We start from the raw sequence: 26,177 nt of genomic DNA, 5'->3' as shown, positions 1-26,177 counted from the left end.
ATAATTACCTAGCTGTGTGTCCTCAGGCAAGCCACTTAACCCCATTGCCTTGTAAAAACCTTTAAAAAAAGAATGAAGGAAAAATGATGTCTAGCTAAATACAGAGGTTTATCACCAATAAGTTAGTCACTATGGGAACAAATTCTTTAGACATGGTAAATCATAAAACAAAGAAAAATATAAATGTTAAATAGCTCTACATCCTGTGCTATCAATTTCTGTGATCACTGTGGCAGAAAGGGACAGGGAAAAAAATGAATTTTTAGACCACCCATGAAGTCATTGTCCAAAACAAATGATTGAAGAATGTCTAATATCCATGCTATGCTATTGGATCAAATGACCCTAGAGTTATCCCTCAGTGCTTACATTGTAGAAAGACATTACATACAAACAGCAAATTGGGGCTAGTTCTGCACAAAAGAAGAGTGTGTTGGATTGCATCTGGAAAATTGATCAGAGCTCTCTTTTCCTCAAGGTCTCTTCAGGTCACTATAGTTAGTGCCTAACAGTACAGTATAAAGATATCCAAGACAAAGAATCATGTCTCCTCCAAAAGAAACCCAGAGAACAAAGATTTCTGAAAGAGGTTGATCTCAAATTTCTGAGAAGCATGTGTTTTGCTAAGAAGTGTAATGATAAGGACTGAAAGATTTTTTTAAGATATTCAAGATAGAAATTTCTTATAATATATTCTTAACAAATTGAAAATTACTATCTTTAGTATTTTGGCATGATGGATAGAGCTCTGAGTTTGGAGTCAGGAAGACCTGAATTTTAACCCAGCCTCAGATATTTACTAGTTGTCTGTCACCTGATCTCTTTGTTGCCTCAGTTTGCCTCTTATGTATAACAGGGATAATAATAGTCCCTGTCTCCTTGGGTGGTTATAAGAATCTAGTTGTAACAAGCTTAGCACAATGTCTGGTCCATAAGATGCACTATAAAATTATTACTATTGTTCTTGTTATAGGCTTTCCAAGATCAATAATGATCCTTTTTCTTCTTTTCCAAGAGTAGCAACTTCTAGTCTACCTGTGATGAAGAATCATAGAATCTCAGGGCTAGGAAGAACCAAAGGGACCATAGAGTCCAACATTCTCACTTAGCACATGAAGCAGCTTCATATACTAAGAAAGCAACTAAGATCCAAAAAGATTTGATGAGGATACTGAGGCAGACAGATTTTAAGTGATTTGCAGGCAGTTACACAGTGAATAAGTGTGTAAGACTGGATTGGACCTCAGTCTTCCAGACTCTAAACAGTTTTCTATCCAATATGTCACCTAACATTCAGATTCACTTGAAAAAATACATGGAATGATTGTTGAACTAACTTTTTTGAATACATTTAGATAGTAAATGTGTATACATCCACCTCTCAGAAAGATTAGGAGCCTACTTCTTTAAATGTCCTTGGAAAAAAATCATAAAAATTTACATCTTGTCACCTTGTAGCTGTTGGGAATGGGGGTTGTTGAAGTGGTGTCTTCTCTAGTCCTCAGTTTCCTCATCTGTGAATTGAGAGTAATTCCTGTAGTGCTAGCTCATAAAGTTACTGGGACAATCAGGAGACTATAGGAAGCATTTTGTAAATGGGATCATTATTATCATTATTACTAACATATACCCCCCTGTTAATCTCCAAACAAAATTATGACTCAAAGCTCTTTTTGTGGTGGCAAAGAACTGGAAATCAAGGGGGTGACCATCAATTGGGGAATGACTGAAAGGTATATGGTATATGGTATATGGTATGGTATATGGTATATGGTATATGGTATATGGTATATGGTATATGGTATATGGTATATGGTATATGGTATATGGTATATGGAGTGCTATTGTTCCATAAGAAATCATGAGTGAGGGGCAGCTAGGTGGTGCAGTGGATAAAGCACCGGCCCTGGAGTCAGGAGGACCTGGGTTCAAATCCGGTCTAATACACTTAATAATTACCTAGCTGTGTGGCCTTGGGCAAGCCACTTAACTCCATTTGCCTTACAAAAAAAAAAAAACCTAAAAAAAAAAAAGAAATCATGAGTGAGGGGTAGCTAGGTGGCGCAGTGAATAGAGCATTGACCCTGGAGTCAGGAGTACCTGAGTTCAAATGTGGTCTCAGACACTTAATAATTACCTAGCTGTGTGGTCTTGGGCAAGTCACTTAACCCCACTGCCTTGCAAAAAAAAACATCATGAGTGGGGGTAGCTAGGTGACGCAGTGGATAGGGCACCAGCCCTGGAATCAGGAGGATCTGAGTTCACATCCAGCCTCTGACACTTAATAATTGACTAGCTGTGTGACCTTGGGCAAGTCACTTAACCCCATTGCTTTAAATAAAATTTTTAAAAAACTAAAAAAAGAAAAGAACGAAAGAAATCAGGCATGAACAGACTACAGAAAAATCCAAAAAAGACTTTCCTGAACTGATGCCAAATAAAATGAGCAGAACCAGAATAACATTGTATACATTAACAGCAACATTGTGAGATGATCAACTATGATGGACTTAGTCCTATTAGCAGTTCAGTGTTCAAGGACAATTCTAAAAGACTTGTGACAGAAAATATCACCCACATCCAGAGAGTCTGAATGCAGACCAAAGCATACTAATTTCACTTTTTAAAATTTGCTTTATACATTTTCCTTCTCATAGTTTTTCTCCTTTAGTTATGATTCTTCTTTCACAACATGACTAAAATGGAACTATATGTAGCATAGCTGTATATGTATAACCTATATCAGATTAGTTGTCATGGAGAGGAGAGAGGAAAAGGAAGAAGGTAGAAAAATGAATGTTGAAAACTATTTTTGTGTATAATTGGAAATAATTAAATAAAATAACATTCAAAAAAATTTCTAGTTTAAGAAAGGATTGACAATAGGTCACGTGACTGGATTGGGAAGGCAGCTTTCTGTGCTTGAAAGCATAGGACCCACTTATTCAAATTTGATCTAATCTTCAGAAAAAATAATAACCCATAGATCTGTAATACAGTCTAAAATGCCAAAAAATATAATTTTTTTAATTCATCCTTCATAAAGTGATGTAAAGGAGGTGATAGAATAGCAAGGAAAAGCCAAAAGTTAGCAGAACAAGTACTCATAGGTTTTCTACTGTGTCCTTTTGTCCTTAACTATCCATTCTATCCCTGGTTCAGGCATCAGCTATGCCTAAATTGTAGGTATGATCATGCCATTTTTCTACTCAGCAAGTTTCAATATCTCTTCTCTGTTGCCTTTAAGTTAAAATACAAGTCCCCTTGTTACATTTAAATTCTTCAAAATATTGTTTTTAGCCTGTGTTTCCAGACTGATTACAAATTACTCCACTTTACTCAATCCATATTCAAACCAAATTGATTTGTTTACATGATGTAATGCATACACCACTCCCCTTCTCCCACCTTTCTATTTTTTGCAGAAAGCTGCTTTCATTCCTTGCCTGGAATGTTGTTGTTCCTCATCTCTCCATCTCAGAATTCCTATTATCCCTCAAAGCTCTGCTCCTTCCAGACATCTTTCCTGATTCCTCCAGTTATTAATGCTCCCCCCAAAGAATTTATCCTGGAAATATGGGATCACAGAACAATTCTAAACTCATTGTTTTAGCAGTGAATTAACTAAGATCAAGAATTATTAAATGATTTGACCATAGTCATATATTTTTTTTATTCAGAGGTAATATTTGAACCCATATTGAAACCTATGATTCCAGAGATAATATTCTTTCTACTCTGCCACCATTATATATTTATTTATCTCTAAATGGATAACAATTGTTGTACTTTTATATTTGTAATTCTACCCTCTTGACAAAGCCTAGCAAAATAACTGGTAAATTGCATTGATGGATAGATGGATGGATGGATGGATATAATAAATGCTTGTTGATAGCTTATTTGATTGGACTAAAGGAAAATATTTATTCTCCTCCCTCTCTGGTACATAAAAGGAAGTCACACTCAGATCTTACCTTCACCCTTTATGTTGGCTTGATTTAAAGCTAGTTGCTTCCTTTTCAACAGATATATATATATATATATATATATATATATATATATATATATCCATTTGGGCACTTAGAGGGGCAATTTGAATTGTAGATAAAAAAGTGAAAAGGGATATCGGAGACCACCTGATCCAACCCTGCAGTTTTATAGAGGAAAAAAAAATAAGGCTTGTCCAAAGTCACATAAGGATAAGCCCAAAGGCAAGATCTGAACCCTGGTCATCTGATTGAAGCAAGGCTCATTCTAATGTGCCTTGATGTCTCCTTGATCCCAATCTTTTTACAGAAATGCTCATTTTTTAAGACTTGTCTTGTTAAGATTTGGAAAATGACTCAACAAGTTGTGGGATATGATTGTGATAAAATACCATTGTGTTACTAGAAATGATGAACAGAATAGTTTCAGAAAAACCTAGCAAGATTTTTTTGAATTAATGCAAATTAAGTTGAGTAGAATTAAAAGATCAATATATACAGTTTTAACAATATGATAAGAATAATCAATTGCAAAGATTTGGCTACAATGATAAATACAATAATGCATAACAACTTCCCAAGATCCCATGGTGGAAAATACTATTCATCTCCAGAGAGAGAACTGATGAGCACAGAACAGATTGAGGTATACTTTTATTCACTTTTTAAAATTTTTTCTTACTTTTCTTGCTTTTTTCCCAACATGCCTAATATGGAAATAAGTTTTGCATGACTTCACAGGTATAAATGATATGATATTGCTTGTCTTCACAAGAGGAAGAAAAGAATTTAGAATTCAAAATGTTTAAAAATGAATGTTAAAAATTTTTTAAATTAAAGAAAAGATTTGTATCCTTAGCTCATAGAAGCAATTTCAGGTAGCTGTGGATATTTTTACTTAGCTAGTTACAAATTCTCTAAAAGTCCACTTCCTTGAAAGTTCTCATTAACATTCTCTCAATTTTCCAAAGAAAACCAGAGGAAGGCTCATTCAGTTGAGAGTCTTATAATAATAACAATATCTCCTTCCTTTTTCCCCTCATAATTCCCTGTAGTATAAGATAAATTTCTAAACCCAATTGAGTGTATATACTACAATAGCTAATATTTCCATAGCACTTTAAGTGAAAACCTTTAAACTTACCTTTGTAAACTTGGCACACATTATCTCTTCTGATCCTCCCAATCAGGTAACATTTAAGGTAACATTACTCTCTTTTTTACAGATGAGCCAATACTACCTATGGTAACCCAACTGGATAAGATAGGAGGTAGGATTTGAATCTAGTTCTTCCAAGTCCAGTCATTGTTCTTTGCTTTCTTACTCACAAAAAATCCTGAGAGTGATTAACTGAAGAGAACTAGCTTTATACCCAAATACCTTCCCAAATCACTGTCTTCTATAAGATATATTTCAATTTTTAAATAATTAGTACGTATTCATTCTGCTAGATGCAGCGCAAAAACCAAAGACATATTTACAAATCCCTCAACATGTTCCCTGAATAGATACTCAAAAAGTGATGGTTGAATTGAACTGAATGTACTCTATTGAAGACACTATAATTTAATGACCCCTTTCTTCAAATTGATGTTTATTACTTCCAAACATCATTTCAACTAAAATTCAATTCAACAAATATTTATCAAGGGCTTACTATGTCTAAGACACCATGTAGGCAACAAACAAAGAGAACAAATGTAAGGAGATAAATATGACCTCAAAAATATCACCAAAACTTGTTTGGATGAAACCAATGACTGAACTAGACTCTGGAAGAATATTGGCAGGAGGGGTTTTGGCAGACAGATGGAAATACTGGCACAGTAGAGTTCTAGTGAAGGTTTTTTGGCAGGGGGTGAATGTGATACAGCTTGTACATTAGCAAAATTATTTTGGCAGATTTCCAAAGGATGGATCAGAGAAGGCAAAGACTTAAGATGAGATCAGTTAAGATATTACTGTAATATTCTGGGTGGATTTGCTAATTATATGACCACATGATGATCAGAAATGATACAAGAACACTCTCAAGATCTCTCTGAAGAACTTTGGAATTGATTGAATGACATGGGAGATGCTGACAAAGGATGGCTAAACATGGCATGCCCATATCAAAGAAGGCACTATGCTCTATGAACAAAACAGAATTTCAATGGCTCAAAAGAAATGCAAAATGCTCAGATTTAGAGAATTAACCCCAAATGGGTGGCCTATTTGTGCTCCACTTGTGGTGGAGCCTTCTGATCTCATATTGGTTTGATCAGTCACTCAGACACACTATACCTTGACTCCAACATAATGGTATCATTTTGGTTCTCTTTAAGAATAAAGGACAAGAACCAACCAACCTGCTACCATTTTCTGGAAGGAGTCTAGATTAGGAGTCCTAGACTAGTCTAGGAGAGACAATTTGTGTTGATAAAGGAGAAGAAGATCTGGCTCCCTTTTTCTCTCTTTCTACTGATCTTCTTGTGTATCTAAACCATAACCTTCCATCCTTGATCTTACATGGATTTAATTTTTTGTATTTTATTTTTCTCTAAATATATGTAAAGATAGATTTCAACATTCATTTTTTGTAAGATTTTGAGTTCCAGATTTTTCTCCCTCCCTCCCATCCAACCCTCCATCCCAAAAAATTTGATATAAGTTATACAATTATAACATCAATTTTAATACCACCAAAGGAGGAAAAAACTCAACCAGTATATCTCTTCTCAGAGCAAACAGCAGGCAAAATGGTAAGAGACAGAAATTTCTTTGAATCCTGTCCAACTTCCCTGTAAGTGCCTTCTCCTTCCTTGGCCTCTAACCTCCTCCCTGGCCCTAAAGGCCCAATTCTTGAAGGCAAGTAAGCTAATAACTACAGTATTTGCTGATAAGGCTTAACAATTTCCAAGGATATTTATATTTTAACAGGGAACTCAGTGAGCCAAAATCTTTGAATATACAAAGAAATGAAACTATTTTGGCAGCATGTCAAGTGATAAAATTGCCATTTTAGTGAAAGGGACCATATCTGCCATCTTTTCACATAGCACTATTATAGCTACCTACTCCAGACTTTTTTTCTACAAACCCTAGAATAATTTTTATCACCTGATTATTGTTGCTTACATATGTAATTCAGCTTTACAAATGGTTTTAAAGGATTTATGTCTCTTCCTTACTCTGTCTCACACATATACTTGCATACTAGTGTAACACCTTATTTAATATCACTAATTACACAATAATATATAATAATATCACTAATACCATAGATTCTTTAATACTTTAGGCCTTCCAAATTTAAAACAAAATTAAATAATGAATTGTTTTCTCCTAATAAGGTCATCATTTCTTCCACTGGGTCCTGTGACCATGTGGAGATGGCTCTATTTGAGTTATTGCCCAAGGTCACACTAGGCTAGATTTGAACTCCGGTCCTCCTGACTGTCAGCTCCTCAGAACCAGCACTCTACCCACTGCACCATCTAACCTCACAAAGTTTACCAATCATCCTTGATTTTTGAAGATCTCACAGATGGTATACAATGTCTGGTAGATCTTTCCATCCTAAAAAGACTAGAAGGAAGGGGGAGGGGGTTAGATCGTATCTACTCCCAGAGGACCAGACCAACTCAATTTTCAAAAAGCTCATCACCAGAAGATCAGCTAAAGGCAGATTAATTTTTCAGCCACAAAACTAAAGGATTAAAGTAAAGAACAGTTGCAATCTACTTTGCTAGAAGAACACATATCACAAATCCTTGATGTATTTGAACTGTACCATGATTTACTCCCTGACCTAGTTCATGTATTCTCACCCTAATTTCCTTCTGATGCTGAGTGAGCAATGTATTCACTTGTATGTTTGTTGAGAATTCATTTGTACTGGTATAGAAGGGATTATAGAAGGATATGATTTAGTGCAATAATCAAAGAGAAATTACTTCTCTGAGGATAGTGAAATCTGTATGTCAATGAACAACAAGCTATGGCACATTATAGAACTTCATGATCACTCAGAGTCTAGCCTGATTATTCCCATAGAAAGACAAAATAAATGAATACTATAGATTTCCCAGCATTTGGATGAACTATCTATAGAGCTTTGTTTATCTGTAGGTAAAATGGGACAGAAAGAATTCAGGTCCACTGTTGAACAGGGAACAGAGAGTAAATTGTAATGTCCTGGGGAAAATGCAAAGTGCCTTTAAAAATCCCAAGTTTCCCATGGAAACAAAGGACAATATTTTTCAATACAAACCTTCTATTAGTGTTATTGTATTAATGAATAAATAAAACATCTATTAAGTATTTACTTCATTTTCCATTAGCTACATTTCTTGCTTTTAACTCCACCAGCATTTTCATCATGTTCTGTCCAGGATAAATAACTCATCACCAGGAAACTCATCATCATCATAGATATTGCTTCAGTTTTACTACTCACACTTCATAAGACTCTCAGCCTTCTGACCCTCTGATGGGAGGGGTATAAGGCAGAGCAAAATATTCTCCCAGAATCTTCTTTTTTAGAGGACTCAAAATTCCAGCCTGCTCTGCTTGGTTTCAGTACAATAATCATCTTCTTCACATTCCTCACCAGGTACCTTCTGGCACAAGCATACAGTAGGTAAATAATACACATTTATTAATACAGTATCTTATTGTTTATTAATTTTTAAAAAACACTGTGTTTTTACCTAGTGCTGATACAGGACATGATACCGTGAAACTTTACAGATCATCCAGTCCTTGCTGGTGGCCCTCAGACTTGCAACTAAGGAATAGATATTAAATTAAACCCTTTTTTGCCTACTAGAACAGGAGATTCAAGAGAGGCATGGTACTACCTCCAGAGTCTTGCCTGACCTATGAAAGACTTTATAAAATGAGGTTGACCTGATAGACCCCAAAGGTCCTTTCCATCTCTAAATCTATGATACTATGAATTAAGCAGTCATAATCAATTTCTTGTCTTTTCATTTGAATTCTGAAATCTCATTAATGCTCATCTGTAATACCAGGCTCTGGGCAAGCACAGCTCTCAATGACCACTTACTTCCAATCCTGATTGCCCCCCATACACACACACACAGACACACAGTAGTAATCTCCCTAATATCAACATTCAAACTACTCATTTAAGATATTAGGTGTATGTACCCAGTCAATTTGATTATACAATATTTGTGTGTCTGCTGCCTGTAGGGATACATACAACCCACAATCCACCCAAGTGTGCTAAAGCAGGTGAAAATGGAACTGGGAAATATTAAACAACATGAAAATACAATAAGACATAAACAAAATTCTATTTCAAAACTGAACTTGGCATATTGTCTCTAGTTTTAGTATGAAGTTTTCAACAATGTCATTGGACACCTTCAGTGAGGATGAAAACAACATCAGTGTCATTTACCTTACTAATAATAAATTATTTTACTTGAAAAAGCTACAAGCCAAGACTAAAGGGGAGGGAGAATCAGTGCCTGACTCTGTTCACAGATGATTGTGCTCTCAATGCAGCCTCTGAGGCTTAGAGGCAACAAAGTATGGATCTATTCTCTGCTGCATGTACTAATTTTGGTCTTACAAGTAACAACAAGAAAAGAGATGTTTTCCACCAGTCAACATAATACCATCCATATGTGGAACCATTAGTTGCAGCAAATGGAGAAATTCTGAATGCTGTGGATAAGTTCACTTACTTTGTCAGAATACTTTTCAGGGATGTTCACAGAAATAAAGAGGATCACAAACCCTGCCAGAATTAGCTCAGTTTTTGGAAGATTCCAAAGTAAAGTGCAGAAGAGAAAAGATATTAGGCTGTCTACCCAACTGAAAGTCTCCAGAATCATTATGCTGAAATCATTGCTGTATGACTGTGAAATATTGATAGTTAACCAGTGCCATTCTAGGAAACGTCTATTTGAAGTATCTTAGTTAGATTCTGAAGCTCACCTGGTAAGAAAAGGTACTGGACACTGAGATGCCAAGCATTCAAACTCTACTGAAGCAAGCACCATTCCAGTAGACTGGCCATATTATTTGAATGCCAAATGTATGATTGCCTAAAAGACTATTTTACAGAGAGGGCACACAAGAAAGGTACTCACATGGAGATCAGAAGTAGTGATACAAGAACACTTTCACAGTCTCTCTGAAGAACTTTGAAATCAATTGTGAGACATGGCACAGGACTATGGCAAGTCCACTTCAAAGAAGGTACTATGCTCTATGAGCAAAGCAGAATTCAGTTTCACCCAAAAACCAATAAATGAAAATATGATGTACAAGTTTAGAATCATATCCACTTCATATGTTCATATGGACTATTTGTGCCTAACCTGTGGTAGAGTATTCTCAGACAGTATTGGTCTCATCAGTCACAGTCACACAGTCGAGGTTGTACCTCAACCTCCATATAGTGATGCCATATTGGTACTCTTCCAGAACAAAGGATAAAAACTAAGTGAACTCATTTATCTGTCTGAATAGTTAATGCAGGTAAAACAGTTAGTATATTCTCTTTCAGCACAATAATAATAGCCACTATTTATATGGTGCTTTAGGAGCAATAAACTATTTATATGCCTTCTTATTTGAGACTCTCTACCACTCTTTCAGATAGGTACTTTAACTAGAAAGTGTCTAAAACAAAATTCAATCCCAAATCTTACTTTATTCCAAAGTTCTTTCCACTATGTTACAGAGTGCCTCAGTATATCCTAATAAAACGTTCCCTATTAATAAGCACCTGAGACCTTCATTTAATGGCATTATATCTGAGGCAGATACCCTACAGAATGGGGCAATTATCTATTAATTAGTACCTCTCTGCCACTTCCTTCTTACAAAACCCACTGAGTACTCATCAATTCGAATTAGATTATCATGGATAATAACTTGGAGCTCTATCCCTTTGGGGAGGCACTTGCATTTAAATAATGACCAAGTTTATTCCCAAAAGAATAAAGCTCTGATTGTGTAGCCTGGTGAAGGAGAAGTGATAACAAGGGATTTGTTGCTAGCCTTGAGAACACCTCTCAAACTTCCACCAATCTGTATAGGCAGTCACCCATTTTGCCAATGCTCTGCATTTGTCCTACCCAGGTCATTCTTCCATAGCCTTTCATAGCTTTCATAGTAAGTCCATAGACTTTCAGAATGCAAAGAAAAAGATAGGATATTGAATGCAATCCCACTGAGCCTGGTTTCTTCTGTAAGCGCCCAAAATAACACACTAAAATAAAAATGTGAGAAGTTAAAACTCTTAGAGAAATGTTTTCCTTGAACTCATTTCAGTTCTTACTTCAGTCAACATTGCAATCTGTGTGTGAAGGATGCTCAAAGGAGAACAAAACCTTGGTCTGCCAGATCCAGCAAGCAAAGCCATATTTCAGCAATGATGAAGTCAATGATCTCTCTGGTCAGATCTCTGAGTTCAGGGCTATAAAACAGAGCTTTCCAAAAGCTTCAGCATGGGGGTTGCAGAATGCAAGTGAAGAACAGGAAATTAAGTTTGGCCCCATTCTGCAAATTCAGAACCTTGAACTTGAAAAGCTCCATATCTGTTTCTAACTTACACAATGGAAGATGACAATTTTCTTTGAAAATACAGGCATCGTTGCCATCTTTAAATATCACTTCAGAATTGTTCACAATTCTGTAATTCAAAATTGTTTACATCTGTAATTTTTGTCTAAATTCTTAGTTTTCTATTTTACTTATCAAAAGGTTCCTCATTTATTAACTATCCCAAATAAATAAAATAAAAATACCTACCAAAGAAATATCCATTATACCCAAAGCTTCTATCAAATATTTGTAGGAAACAGAAAATAGGGTTCACAATCCCTACATCAAAGGAGCTTCCAATCTAAGCAAAGTTAAACTAAATCAAGACTAAACTTTCTTTACAATACATGAAAAGTCATGAAGGGGTTGTTCCTAGTCTTTGTAAGTCAGTGAGTGATGAAGAGGGAAACAGTCAACTAAGAAAAATTGCTTTCAAAGCCAGATGATAAGAGTGGTCATTGAAAAGAAAAGAGTCTGACATGATGAATACAAAAATCCAAAAATACAAAGTGAAGTCAATACTTTTTAAGTGAGTGGTTTCATAGTCAAAGGAATTATGAGAAAAATTTAAGATCAAGCAAGCAATAAATATTTATTAAGCACCAACTATATGGTAGACCCTGTGCTAAGCCATGGAGATACAAAAAGAGGCAAAGATAGTCCCTGCCCTCAAGGAGTTTACAATTGAATGAGGAAAGACAATATGTAAACAAACATATGAAGATCAAGCCACATACAAGATAAATAGGATTTGATTAACAGAGGGAAGGCATTGCATTTAAGAAGGGTTGGGGAAGGCTTCCTGAAGAAGATGAGGTTTTATCAGAAAGTTAAAGAAATCCAGGGAAGCCAGCAATCAGAGCAGAGAAAACCCATTCCAAGCATAGAAGACAACAGAGAAAATAACTGAAGGTGACCATGAGGTCATAAGATTAGAGATGGTCGAGAAGTAATGTGTAAGAAGATTGGAAAGGTAGAAGGGAGTTAAATTATAAAGAGTTTAAATGCCAAACAGCATTTTGTATTTGATCCTGCAGACAATAGGGAGGCAATGAAGTTTGAGAACTGGTTGAATGGAGTGGAGTGGAGAGAGACTTGAGACAGTAGTGGGCTATTACATTAGTCCAAGCATGAGGTGTTAAGAGCCTGCACTAGAATGATAGCAGTGTCAACAGCTTGGATATAGGGAAGGAGAGATTGTGAGAAGTCTAGGATGAGTCCTAGACTTCAAGCTTGAGGGATTGGGAAGATATTTTTGCTTTCTATAGTAATAGGGAAGATAAGAAAGGGAGACGATTTAGGGAAAGCACTAAGTTGGGAGGTTGAAATATCTTCTGAACATTCAATTTGAGATCCCTGTAAAACAACTGGAGATACAACATTGGAGGTTAGCAGAGAGATTTCAGGAAGAAATACAGATTTTAGAATCAAAAACATAAGAGTCCATGGGAGCTGATGAGATCAATAAATGAAGGGGGATAGAACCCTGAGGGATCTATCCTCAGAAAGCATGATCTGGAAGAAGTTCCCAAAAGAAGACAGAAAAGAAACAGTCAGATAAGTAGAAGGACAAACAGGAGAGAGTGGTACCACAGAAACTGAGCCCAATCCTCTGCTGAAATTTTTAAAAAAAGGTATAAAAACTCTTAAAAAGGAAGGGCAGAACAGTAAAAGAATAAAAATCAAGCTAGTGAGAGGGAGAGATTAGAGGTAGATATTCTAAACTGATATTTCAATGGGTGCTAAGATTATAAATTCATTGTTCTAGACAGGAGATAGAGACCTTAGAGGATGTAAATGTAATATCATCATTTTACATATGAGAAAGCTAAGGTCCATGGGGAATTTCCCACAGACACAAATGCATTGTTGGTGGTATTGTAAGCTGTTCCAACTATTCTAGGAAGCAATTTGGAAGTATGTATAAAGGTTATAAAACTGCATACATTTTGACCCAGCAATACCACTACTAGATCTGTATCCCTAAAAGGTCAAATAAAAGGGGAAAGGACCTACTTATGCAAAAATATTTACAGTTGCTTTTTGTGGTAGTAAAGAAAATGAGACCTATCAATTGGAGATCAGTTGATTCTCCAACAACACCACAAGGTGTGTTGTACTATCATGATAGGAAGCTATTGAGCTATAGGAAAAGGAGGGAAGGAAGGAAGGAAGGAAGGAAGGAAGGAAGGAAGGAAGGAAGGAAGGAAGGAAGGAAGGAAGGAAGGAAAGAAGGATTGAGGGAAGGAAGGAGGGAGAAAGGAAAGGAAAGGAAGGAAGGAAGGAAGGAAGGAAGGAAGGAAGGAAGGAAGGAAGGAAGGAAGGAAAGAAGGAAGGAAGGAAGGAAGGAAGGAAGGAAGGAAGGAAGGAAGGAAGGAAGGAAGGAAGGAAGGAAGGAAGGAAGGAAGGAGGAAAGGAGGGAAGGAAGGAGGGAAAGAAGGGGAGAGGAAAAAAACCTGAAAGTAAGAGTCCAAGAGAAATTTGAATCTGGGTTCTTTACTCCAGAACCAATCCCCCCATCCCCTACCACACTGTCTCTCATTCTAGCATAGTGGTAAGGCAAAAAAAAGCATTCAATGAATATTTGTAGTTTTCTTTTGTCATATCCTTATTCACTACTACTAAAGACCTTGCCAATGCATTGTCCTAAGGCAGAGGTTCTTAAATTTTTTGTGTGCCTTGTACCGCTCTTTCAGGCTGGTGAAGTCTGTGGACCCCTCCTCAGAATCATGTTTTAAATGCTTAAAATATAATGAATATGATAAAAAAAAAAGAGAGAGACCAATTGTACTAAAACACCATTATAAAAAAATTAAGTTCATGGACTGCAGATTAAGAACCCCTAAACTGGATTAAAAGGGAAGGGAAAGTTATTGTTAGCACAGTAATATGGATCTTCTTATTTGCAGGAGGTGTTTAGTTAGGGGAAAGATCTAACTTTCCAAAGGATCAAAGAGCAGAAGTTCAATGGAAACAAACTTTGGCTCAACATAAAAGTAAATTTCTCAGTGATCAAAGCTACCCAATAAGATACTAAGGTAAAGAATGAAGAACTTGGAATTAGAGAGTTTACACTCAAGTCCCATCTCTGTGGATTGATATCTGCATTACCTTAAGCAAGTTGCTTAAGCCTCTTTTGTCATCTGAAATAACCTCTAAAATCAACTTTGCTATACAAATTCACTCATATTTTGGTGACTGTCAGGACATTGTGAAGCTGCAACTAGGGAGGCCATTGCATGGGAGCAGCATAGGAAAGCTTAGAAAGCAGCTCACCATGAGCTTGATCAGCTTTAACTAATTATTCCTGCTAATTGTTAAGCTCAATGGTTTCCATGTTGCTAAAGAACATTAATTGCCTTCTGAATTTCAGCTGTTTGGAGGAGCAGCCCTCTAAAGGGAGCTTGGTCTAGCAGATGTATGAATGAAGGAACAAGAAAAGCATTAATTAGGCATGATGCACCAGAGATATAGTTAGAATGTAAGCTTCTTAAGAGAAGGTACTGTTGCATTTTTGTCTTTTGATTCTATCCCATCCCAGACACACCTGGGCTGCCCCACTTCATCAGGGACCCAAGAACAGGTGAGGTCAGAGGGAGAGCAACATTCTGCCCATCATCCCCCTTCACTCTCCCTACCACAGTGACTCCCAAACAAATAGCTCCAGAGATTCATAGAGGAAGGCAGGGCAATATGGAAGGGACATGATGGGGGAGGAGAGAGGTGAATTGATTCAGTGACTCAGCTTGAGTGGAATGCCTCAGGAATTGCTATAATGGGAAAGCATTCTTTGGAAAGGGGTTGGTTTACATGGACTCCAAGGATCCATCCAACTCTATGAATCAATGATCCTAAAATTCTGTGACATTGCTATTCTGTGGTAGACTTCAGCTTATGTTAAAAACTTGTGCTAGACCCAGGCCTTACTGTTCAACACTGAACAATCCAGTCTATGCTAAAATAAGAAAAAGAGCCTCCTTCTGCTACTGTTCCCAGATTCTTCTAAAGCAGTTGGTATAAGACCAGTCCATCCCCAGAAAATCATTCCATTTATGGAGCAATCATGGTTAGTTACATCAATGCTAAGGGAAAGTTTTTCTCCTCCTGAAAATATATGCACAAATAAAAAGGCATATTAAGGGTTACACAAGGGAACTTCAATTGAGGACCATGGAGAAACCAATTGAGGACCACTGGTGAGTTACTATGCACTTCTGAACCGTTCCTGTTTCTGCCCCTACCTGTCCTAACTACTTGCCCAATTGGGATTCGTGTGATGAAGGGCCAGGGGTGATGGAGGGCCAAGGAATTTATGAACATAGCCCTTCTATCTATACACAAGAAATTGTCCACATTCCTTTATGATCCCTTCTCAAACACATCAATAACGATGAATACGCAGAGAAATTCCCTTCATGGGTTTATTATCAACCTACTCTATCTAGCCTTAATTTATCAAACTCTTCATTTGAATAATGCACTAGGTTTAGGGGCTTCAGAGATGTGTGTTCTTGACAACCTAGAAAATCACCCTACCTTAAAACAAATGTCAAGATATTATGGCTAAGATCTTTTTGTTGGTGTTTACAATTAGTTTTATTTATTTTTTATTTATTTATTTTCATCCATTTGTATATGCACATTTCCAAGTTACAAAGTTTCCCTCCATCCTCCCTTCCCAACCCCCTCCCCACATTTAGGAACAGTCAGGTTAGCATTTTACATACCTATTTTGTTAAACATATTTACAAATTAATAATTTTTGGCATGGGGAATTAAGATTAAGGGAGATACATAAGAGATAATTTTTATAAATTGTTCATCAAATTTGGAAATTTTTTTCTGTTTTTTTGTATTTTTTCCTCTGGTTGGGGATTAATATAGTCCATAATCTGTCAAATACAGTTGTCCTAGTTCTCTGGAATGCTGAGAGGAATTGCTTCCATCAAGGTTGTTCATCTCATAATGTTGATGTGTAAATTGTTCTTTTGGCTCTACTTCCTTCACTCAGCATCAGATCCCATAAGTCATTCTACACTTCTCTAGAGTTCAACCATTTATGGTTCCTTACAGAACAATAATATTCCATAGTATTCATGTACCATAGTTCAGCCATTCCACAATTGATAGGCATCCTCTCAATTTCCAATTCTTTGCCACTACAAAAAGAGCTTCTATGAAAATTTTGGAACATGTAGGACTTTTCCCATTATTTACAATTTGTTCTGGATATAGTCCTAGAATTGGAATTGCTGGGTCAAAGGGTATGAACAGTTTTATTGCTCCTTGGGCATAGTTCCATATTGCTCTCCAGAAATTTTGTATCTTTTTTTACAACTCCACCAGTAATGCATCAATGCCCCAATCCTCCCGCAACCTCTCCAACATTGATCATCTTCCCTTTTTCTCATCTAATAGGTGTGAGATGATACCTCATTGTTGTTTTAATCTGTATTTCTTTAATCAGTAGGGCTTTGGAGCATTTTTTCATATGATTATATATAGCTTTAATTTCTTCATTTGAAAACTTATCTGTTCACATCCTTTGACTATTTATTAATTGGGGAATGACTTGTGACCTTATAAATTTGATGCAATTCTCTATATATTTTAGAAATTAGACATTTAACTGAACTCTTGGTTGGGAAGATTGTTTCCCAGCTTTCCACTTTTCTTCTAATTTTGGCAGAATTGATTTTATTAATGCAATACCTTTTTAATTTAATATAGTCAAAATCATTCATTTTGCAGTTTATAGTCTTATAGTCATATATATAGTCATATATAGTCTTATTTTGTCATAAATTTATCCCTTTTCCGTAGATCAGATAGATAGAATATATTGTAGTCTATTAATTTGTCTATGGTATCGCTTGGCTGTACCCATTTTGACCTTATTTTGGTACGGGTGTGAGATGTAGACCTATACCTAGTTTTTGCCATGCTAATTTCCAATTTTCCCAACAATTTTTGTCAAATAGTGAGTTCTTATCCCAAAGGTTGATGTCTTTGGATTTGTCAAATAGTAGGTTGCTGTAGTCATTTCCTGCAGTTTCTTTTGAACCTATTCTAATCCGCTGATCCATTACTCTAATTCTTAACCAGTACCAGGAAGTTTTGATGACTGCAGCTTTAGAGTATAGTTTTAGATCTGGTAGAGCTAGACCACCTTCCTTTACATTTTTTTTCATCAGTTCCCTTCCTGTTCTTGCCATTTTCTTGCTCCAGATGACTTTTGTTACTATTTTTCCTAGCTCAGTAAAGTAGTTATTTAGTATTTTGATTAGTATGGCACTGAATAAGTAGGTTAATTTAGGTAGAATTGTCATTTTTATTATATTAGTTCATCCTAACCATAAGCATTTGATATTTTTCCAATTATTTAGATCTGACTTTATTTGGGTGAGGAGATTATTATAATTATATTCAGTTTCTGGGTTTGTCTTGGGAGGTAGATTCCCAGGTATTGAATGTTGTCTAGAGCTATTTTAAATGGAATTTTTTCCCTCTATCTCTTGTGATTGGGCTTTGTAGTTCATATATAGAAATGCTGATGATTTATATAGGTTTATTTTATATTCTGCTGCTTTTCTGAATTTGTTAATTGTTTCAAGGAATTTTTTAGATGATTTTCTCAGGTTCTCTAGGTATTCTATCATAACATCTGCAAAGAGTGAAAGTTTTCCTTCTTCATTGCCAGTTCTGATTCCTTTAATTTCTTTTTTTCTTCTTTTATTGCTACTGCTAGCATTCAATACTATATTGAATAGTAATAGTGATAATGGGCAACCTTGTTTCACCCCTGAATTTACTGGAAATGCTCTGAGTTTATTCCCATTAAATAGAACATTTGTTGGTTTTAGATAGATACTATTTATTATTTTAAGGAAAATTCCATTTATTCCTAAAATTTCTAGTGTTTTTAATAGGAATGATGTATTTTATCAAAAGCTCTTTCAGCATCTGTTGAGATAATCATATGATTTCTGTTGATTTTACTATTAATAGTTTAATTATGTTGAGTGTTTCTTAATGTTGCACCATCCCTGCCTGCCTGGTATAAATCCAACTTGATCATGGTGTATTATCTTGATAATAACTTGCTGTAGTCTCATTGCTAAATTTTATTTAAGATTCTTTGCATCAATATTCATTAGGGAGATTGGTCTATAATGTTCTTTGTCTGCTTTGGTTCTTCCTGGTTTAGGTATCAGCACCATGTTGGTGTCATAAAAGGACTGGAAAAACTCCTCCTATTTTAAATGTAAGAATCTTAAAGATCTCTAAGTACTGGGAGGTTCTTGAGGTCTCACCTAAGAACTCTACAAATAATTGTAAGTAACAGAGATACAGTCTCAGGTCCTCCAGTTTATGATGCCCTCATTAGACAAAGTGCATTAGACAAAGTGATTAAAGCAAGTCAAGGTATAACGAGATACTTAAGTGAAAATTAACATTCTAGATTTTTTTCAGGGCTTTTTGTCAGAGACATAGTCATGTCATTTTGGACCTCTTCAATTGAGAGACAAGACCCAATTAAACCCATATCCTTCAGGTTCATTCTCTTCAATTATATTCTACCCTCTAATTATTCTTAGAGGAGCAAAGTTCTAATGAGTTAGAATTATTATATCATTATATTATATTACATTACATTACATTATATTATAGTATAGTATAGTATGTATATTATATTGTATTGTATTGTATTATATTATATTATATTATATTATATTATATTATATTATATTATATATTATATTATATTATATTATATTATTATATCTTTCCTTTTAGGGAGCAACATTTGTTTAAAACAGTTTTGTTTTTTCAGTCCCCTTTTTCATTTACCTTTTTTATGTAACTCTTTAGTCATTTATTAGGCAGTTGAATTCTCTGTTCAGCTCTGATCTTTGCATCAGGAAATTCTGGAAATCCTGTATTTCATTGAACATCCATCTTTTCCCCTGACAATATATGCTGACTTTTACAGGGTAGTACATGCTGGGTTGTAATCCCATGTCCTTAACTCTTCGAAATGTTATTCCAATTCTTCATTGTTGAAGCTGAAAGGTCCTTGGTTAATCTGATTGTGTTCCTTTTGTATTTGAATTGTTTTCTTTTTGCTGTTTGCAATATCCTCTCTTTTATTTGAGGGTTCTGGAATTTGTCTATTACAGCCCTTGGAGTTTTTAACCTGGGGTCTCTTTCTGGAGGCATTCTGTGGATTCTTTCAATGGTCATATTGTTATCTTGTTCTAGTAGACTGGGACAGTCTTCCCTTATAATTTCTTGCATGATGTTTTCCAGGTGCTTTTCTTGGTCCAGGCTTTCTAGTAGTCCAGTGATTTATAGATGGTCTCTTCTGGATCTGTTTCCCTAGAAGGTACTTTACATTTTCTTCAATTTTTACAGCCTTTTTATTTTGTTTGATGGAATCTTGTAGTCTTGTAGATTCACTAGTTTCTAGCTATTCAATTCTAATTTTTAGGATTTTATGTTCTTCAATTACATTTTGTGTTTCCTTTTTAAAGGTGTTGAATTCTCTGGTCAATTTTTCACAATTTTCCTGCATGATTTTCATTTTCTTCTTCCTCTCTTCTTTGGTTTTTAAATTCTTTCTTAAGCTCTTCGATGATCTTTTGAGTCCCATTTATAGACTGTTTTGATACTTTTCCTGTGAGTGATATTTCACTACTTTCTTCTTCAGTCATGGCATTGCTCTCATTTTTATCTGTGAAGTATTTTTCTATAGAGAGCACTCTTTTAGCTTTTTTGTTAATCTTTGTTGTAGTAGTTCTACTCTTGGGGTATATGGAGTATAGATTCAAGCTTTTATTTTGCTGGGGCTGGTGTCTGATCCCTGGCTTGTTGTTGGCCAAGATGTTGCCTATGCAGCCCAGGCCTTTGTGTCCAGGTTCTGACTTAACAGAGGATTGTTCCCAACCCAGTTCTGGGTTCAGACCTTGTTTGGGGTTGGGATCCTCCCTGCTGGCTTGCTGTCCAGCTGCCAAGACCTCTGTTATTATTAAGCTTTCAGAACCTGGATTGCACTATGGCTAAAAAACCTCCTGCTGACTTTCCCACTCTCCCACCACCTGGACTTTTCTTCCCCTTTTTCCCCAAAGAGACAGACCTTCACTGAAATCCTCCATGATATCTACAGTTGAAAATTTTGAATCTTCTCTTTTTCTTGGTGGGATCTGATGTTCATGTCAGAGTAGAAGCTTCATTTATCTTTGGTAGGGAAAAGCTCCAGGAGCTTGTTAACTTCGCACCTGCCATCTTGGCTCTATGCTCTAATCTTGAACCCACTTTCCCATGGAGTCTATAGGTACTCTTGGGAGCCTATATCGCAGGCTTGGGATGGGAGAAGGGAGCTAAAACTATTATGCCACTATAGTAAAAATTCATTTATAAAAGCTAAGTCTGGCTTACTAATAGATATCAGCTGATAATCATGGGAGGCAAGACTCCAGTAGAGACTCCTGAGAACAACCTCCTCCTAAGCCTTCCAGAGTCAATCCTAGAGCTCTTAAGGAACACAGCATCTCACCTGTGGGATCCCAGCTTTCTGGTATGAGTTGGATTTGAGAAAGTAGCTCCATAGCATGTTCCATTTAGAGGTGAAGAAAACTTGTAAAAGATTCAATAAAAGTAACTAAAGTGGTTAGAGCCTATGAAAAAATAAAGGAATCAGGGTTCTTTTTTTTAATCTTTAAGAAAAGAAGAACTAAAGAGTGATTCATCTTCAAAAGCAATCAGTCAACAACACTGACAGCATCCACTGAATCCTAAGGACTATGTTGAGAAATTTTCAGGAGCTACCCTTCAATCTCACTGAGAACGAAGCCAAGGAGAATGATTTTCAATTGATGCAGGGAGTTAGAGGTAAAATACCTACTTCCTGAAAGGGAAGGACTTTAGGGAGTAACTAAAATTCCCTTGGGAAGCTGTGGGATCTTTTCGAGGAAGATTGAACAATCGCAAAGGTAATCCTTGATCTTGAATTATGTGAAGTATCATCCAACTTGTAGCAAGGTGACTCAGTGGATAGAATCATCTTCCTGAATTCAAATCTGGTCTCAGACTCTTACTAGCCATGTGACTCTGGATAAAGGTAAACCACTTCACCTTGTTTGCCTCAGTTTCCTCATCTGTAAAATGATCTGGGAAGGAAATGGCAAACCACTCCAGTATCTTTGCCAAGAAAACCCCAAATGGGGATATGATTAAAACATCAAGTATCCAATTTGGAGGGATGGGGATGAAGGCCCCTGGCTGGATTACTTCATTGTATAATCATTGTACTATGCCAGTTCTGTCTTAATTTTCAACTATTTGAAATTCTTTGGGTATAATAAACCCAGACTAGATTGTTCCCCTGGAAATGTCTGCTTATGAAGATGAGCAAGGAAACAATTTTGGGGTCAAGGGAAAAATCTTCATATAAGATGGTCCCATTAGTTTATGATAAATGATATTAAGTTAAATGAAGAAAAAAAAGACAGATAATGCAAACTATATTCTACAATAGTCCTGTTGGCTTGAAGTCAATACATTCCACATGGCAGTTGCTGGCCAATATCACACTTTAAATTTTAAATAGTTCTCTCTTCTTGGAAAAGATTCACATTTGGAATCAAATACAAACAACTTTCAGAACATATTATGCTCATGAGCTTCTCTTTAAAATTTAAGAACTAAAATCAGAACAAAACATTATCTTTTTAGCTCCTCAGAATAATATGGTGACACAATCTCCTCCTTTTCCCATCAACCATAATAGATAGATCATAGACAACACTGAAAGGTACCTTAAAGACCTTCTATTTCAATGCCCTTGTTTCACCAATGCAGAAACTAAAGCCCGAAGAGCTTGAATAACTTGCCTAAAGTTACATTGGGAGTAATAAGTAGGATTCTGAATAACTCAAAAATGCTTCCTTTCTTTCATCCAAAAGGGCAAAAATAGACTTGTGGTCTGTCCACTAAGTTCAGACCCTCCCTCAGTCACGTACTAAATGTTTGCCTAGAGAAACCCCTTAACTTCTATCTGCCTCAGTTTCCTCTGATGTAAAATAGAATTTACAATATCAGTAAAAGGATAATAACATTAACAACAATAATAATATAATAATATAAGATATAATATATCTTAATTAATTATATTTTATAATTATATTTATATAATTATATAAATATGTAGTTATAATTATAATGATTATAATATATCTTAATTAATAAAATATAAAAGATATAATAATAAGATAATAATTCCAGGAATATTGTGAAGAAAAAATGAGATAATATAGGTAAATCACAAAGGTTATTGTTTTCCTTCGTTCTTTTTTTTTTCTTTTAGGTTTTTACAAGGCAATGGGGTTAAGTGGCTTGCCCAAGGCTTCACAGCTATGTAATAATTAAGCATCTGAGGCCGGATTTGAGCTCAGGTACTACTGACTCCTGGGCCAGTGCTCTATCCACTGTGCCACCTAGCTGCCCCATGACCTTTATTCTTGAAGAAAATCATGACATCAGGAAGGTGATGCCATGGCATGCAAGTGAATTGGATTTAAGTGAGGCAAGGCTATGCAAATTCACTATATATATATATATATATATATATATATATATATAGTAGCTAATAGCCATCAAAATAACATTGTTCCACAGGATCTCAGAGCTGGAAGAGATCTCAGGTCATGTAGACCAGGCTTTACTTCAAGCCATTGTCTACTTATACCGGCAACACATGTTATTCTTTAAAAATAAATTATTGTAGACCAACATGACTCTTGAACACGTCAAGAAGTAACAATGCAGTTCAACAGGAAAGTGCTCACAGAAAAATTTTATGGACCATAAACATTATCTTTTATCCCACCATACACCATGTTTCCCTCCAGCTCCCCCATTCTCCCAGCCTCTGCCAGAGCTCCCTTTCCTTAAAGGTATTCTGCAGTTCATTAAGCCAACAGATGAACTGAAATGGTGAGAAAATCAGCATCGGTCACTTTCAGCTGTTACCTGTTTCCCTTTCCTGGTCATTGATCCTTAAATAGTGATTTTAGAAGCTGAGAAACTCCATGAACCCTCCCTTTCTCTGCTCCCAGGAATTAACAAACCAGTCATGCTGGGAAGTTATTCATAATAAATAACAAAAACTAATTGAGAGCGTGTTATTTGCAGGAGACTAGCAAATAGATTCCTCTGAGGGCTAGCAGCAATGCAAGCTTAGCATAAGGGCAGGTTTAAAAATACATGGATTGTATTGACAGCAATGAAAGCTATTTATAGACCATATTTAAATTGCCTGCTTCAATGGATCGTCTGTATGATTCCCCACAACTCCTCCTTCCCCAGCAAGTGCAGAGTATAACCTATCAATCCATAAATATCTTCACATTTAGAAATCCTAATACTTGTTTAATATTTTGAAGGAAAAGAATGTCATTATTTCTTACCTTATCTCTTTAATGAATAGATGAACTTTCAGGCATATGTATAGATACATATTCATTTATAAAAGTATTTAATTATGAATGCAGAAATGGAGGGGACTCTAAAATCCATATAGTCTAATCCCACCATTTTACATATGAGGAAAATGAGTCCTAGGAGAATTAAGTGACCTGATCAAAGACATACAATATGCATCAGGTAAATGAACTTAGAGGTAAGCTAGGTGGAGTCATAGGGCATAGAGTGTTAGATATGGAGTTAGAGAAACTCAGACTGTGTGATCCTGGATAAGTCATTTCTCTCTATTTGCCTCTTTTCCTCATCTGTAAAATGAACTGGAGAAGAAAATGGAAAACCACTGTAGTATCTTTGCTAAGAAAAGTCCAGCTGACAAAGGACTGAAAAACAAAATTGAGCCTAGAGATTCAGTCTTCATTCACTGAATTATGATGCTACTCCTTAGTATGTATATATATACATATTTTATTTAAGATTATATATGTATATATATATATGATATGATTTTGAACTCCCTCCTCACTAGCACAGATCAGCCTTATCTCTGTTGATTATCCCAGTTCATCCTGTATATAATTACTAATATGTTCTCTCTCTATTAGATTGTGAGCTCTTTGAGGGCAGACACTCTTTTGCCTTTCTTTGGATCCCCAGTACTTAGCATAGTGTCTAATATATATACATATATATATATATAGATGCTTTAAAAATGCTTGTTTACAAACTGACTGAATTAGTTAGTAGAGAAGTTTTAGGGAACTGCAAACCTTACTCAGTTACCAAGATAACAGATGTTAATTGATTTGTTCAGTCACATAGCTGGTTTGTGTCTCTGGTAAGATATGAACCCAAGTCTTTCTGACTCTAAACCTAGCCCTCTTTTCATTATATCATTTAAAGAAGAAGAGTTGCCTCTTCATTTAAACCTGCATATCATGACATATATATACACATATATATGTGAATAAGCTATTAGAGGAAAGATGTTTACATCTGTTTTATGCAATCATATATAATATGCATATTATATATATATATATACACAGAATCATATGAGTATGTGTATTATATATATCCACTATCAAAGGGAGTCTGAAAAATTAACTTTGGTAATTATCAGATTGTCCCAGATTCCAAAATCTTAGAAGACTGGATTGATCTACTCCATGGACCTCACTTCTTGCCTCCCTTTGACCCTAGGGTGATTGTTATGCTTCCTTCTCACCTCCATCCCCCTTCCCTCAGCCATCATAGTTATCACTTCCGTCTCCCTCTCCTCTTTCCAAAAGTCCATGGCTAGCTTGGGATGAGCACCAGGTAGCCAGTGCCCCTTCTCCCGTGATTGTAAACTCAGCCCTACCCTATTTTCCTTGTTTCCCCCTCTCTTCTGGTTCCAGGGCTTTTTTCCCTCTTCAAGATTAGATGTTCCTTTTCTCCTCCTTCCAAGTTTCCTGTTTTTTCTTTTTTTTTCATTTTAGTTTTTGCAAGACAATGGGGTTAAGTGGCTTGCCCAAGGCCACACAGCTAGGAAATTATTAAATGTCTGAGACTGGATTGAACTCAGGTTACTCCTGACCCCAGGGTGGGTGCTCTATCCACTGCACCACCTAGCCGCAGTTTCATTTTTTTAATCAACCAATCAACATTATTTCCAATTATCCTTCTGCCACTATCACTTACCAACAGCATCTTTAAAAGGTCACTCTATCTCATCTAGGATCTTATTACCATCATGGAGTCCTCTTCTTTCTTCCACCATCTGATTCTCTACTTCTAACTCTGCTTCTATTGAACACTCCTGTCTCCCAACTCCTCAAATTACTCATCTCTGTCTTGAATCAACCTCAACCATGGACAGAAGTGGTCATAGCTTGGGAAAAATTCCTCCTCCTCCTCCCCTTCTCCTACTTTTCCAGTCTTCTTCCATTATACTCCCTACCAGATACTCCGTAATCCAATGGCACTGGTCTCCTTGCCATTCCTGGCAGAAAACATTCCATCTCTAGACACTGGGTATTTTCACTGGCTATCCCTCATTTCTAGCATATTCTTCCTCCTCGTCTCCTACCCCTGGTTTCTCTTGTCTTTTAAAGTCCAAGCTAAAATTCTACCTTCTACAGAAATCCTCTCCT

The sequence above is a fragment of the Macrotis lagotis genome, chromosome 3 (assembly GCF_037893015.1).
Source record: "Macrotis lagotis isolate mMagLag1 chromosome 3, bilby.v1.9.chrom.fasta, whole genome shotgun sequence".
Lineage (NCBI taxonomy): Eukaryota > Metazoa > Chordata > Mammalia > Peramelemorphia > Peramelidae > Macrotis > Macrotis lagotis.
The sequence above is the reverse complement of the archived record's forward strand: the minus strand, read 5'-3'. Positions refer to the sequence as shown.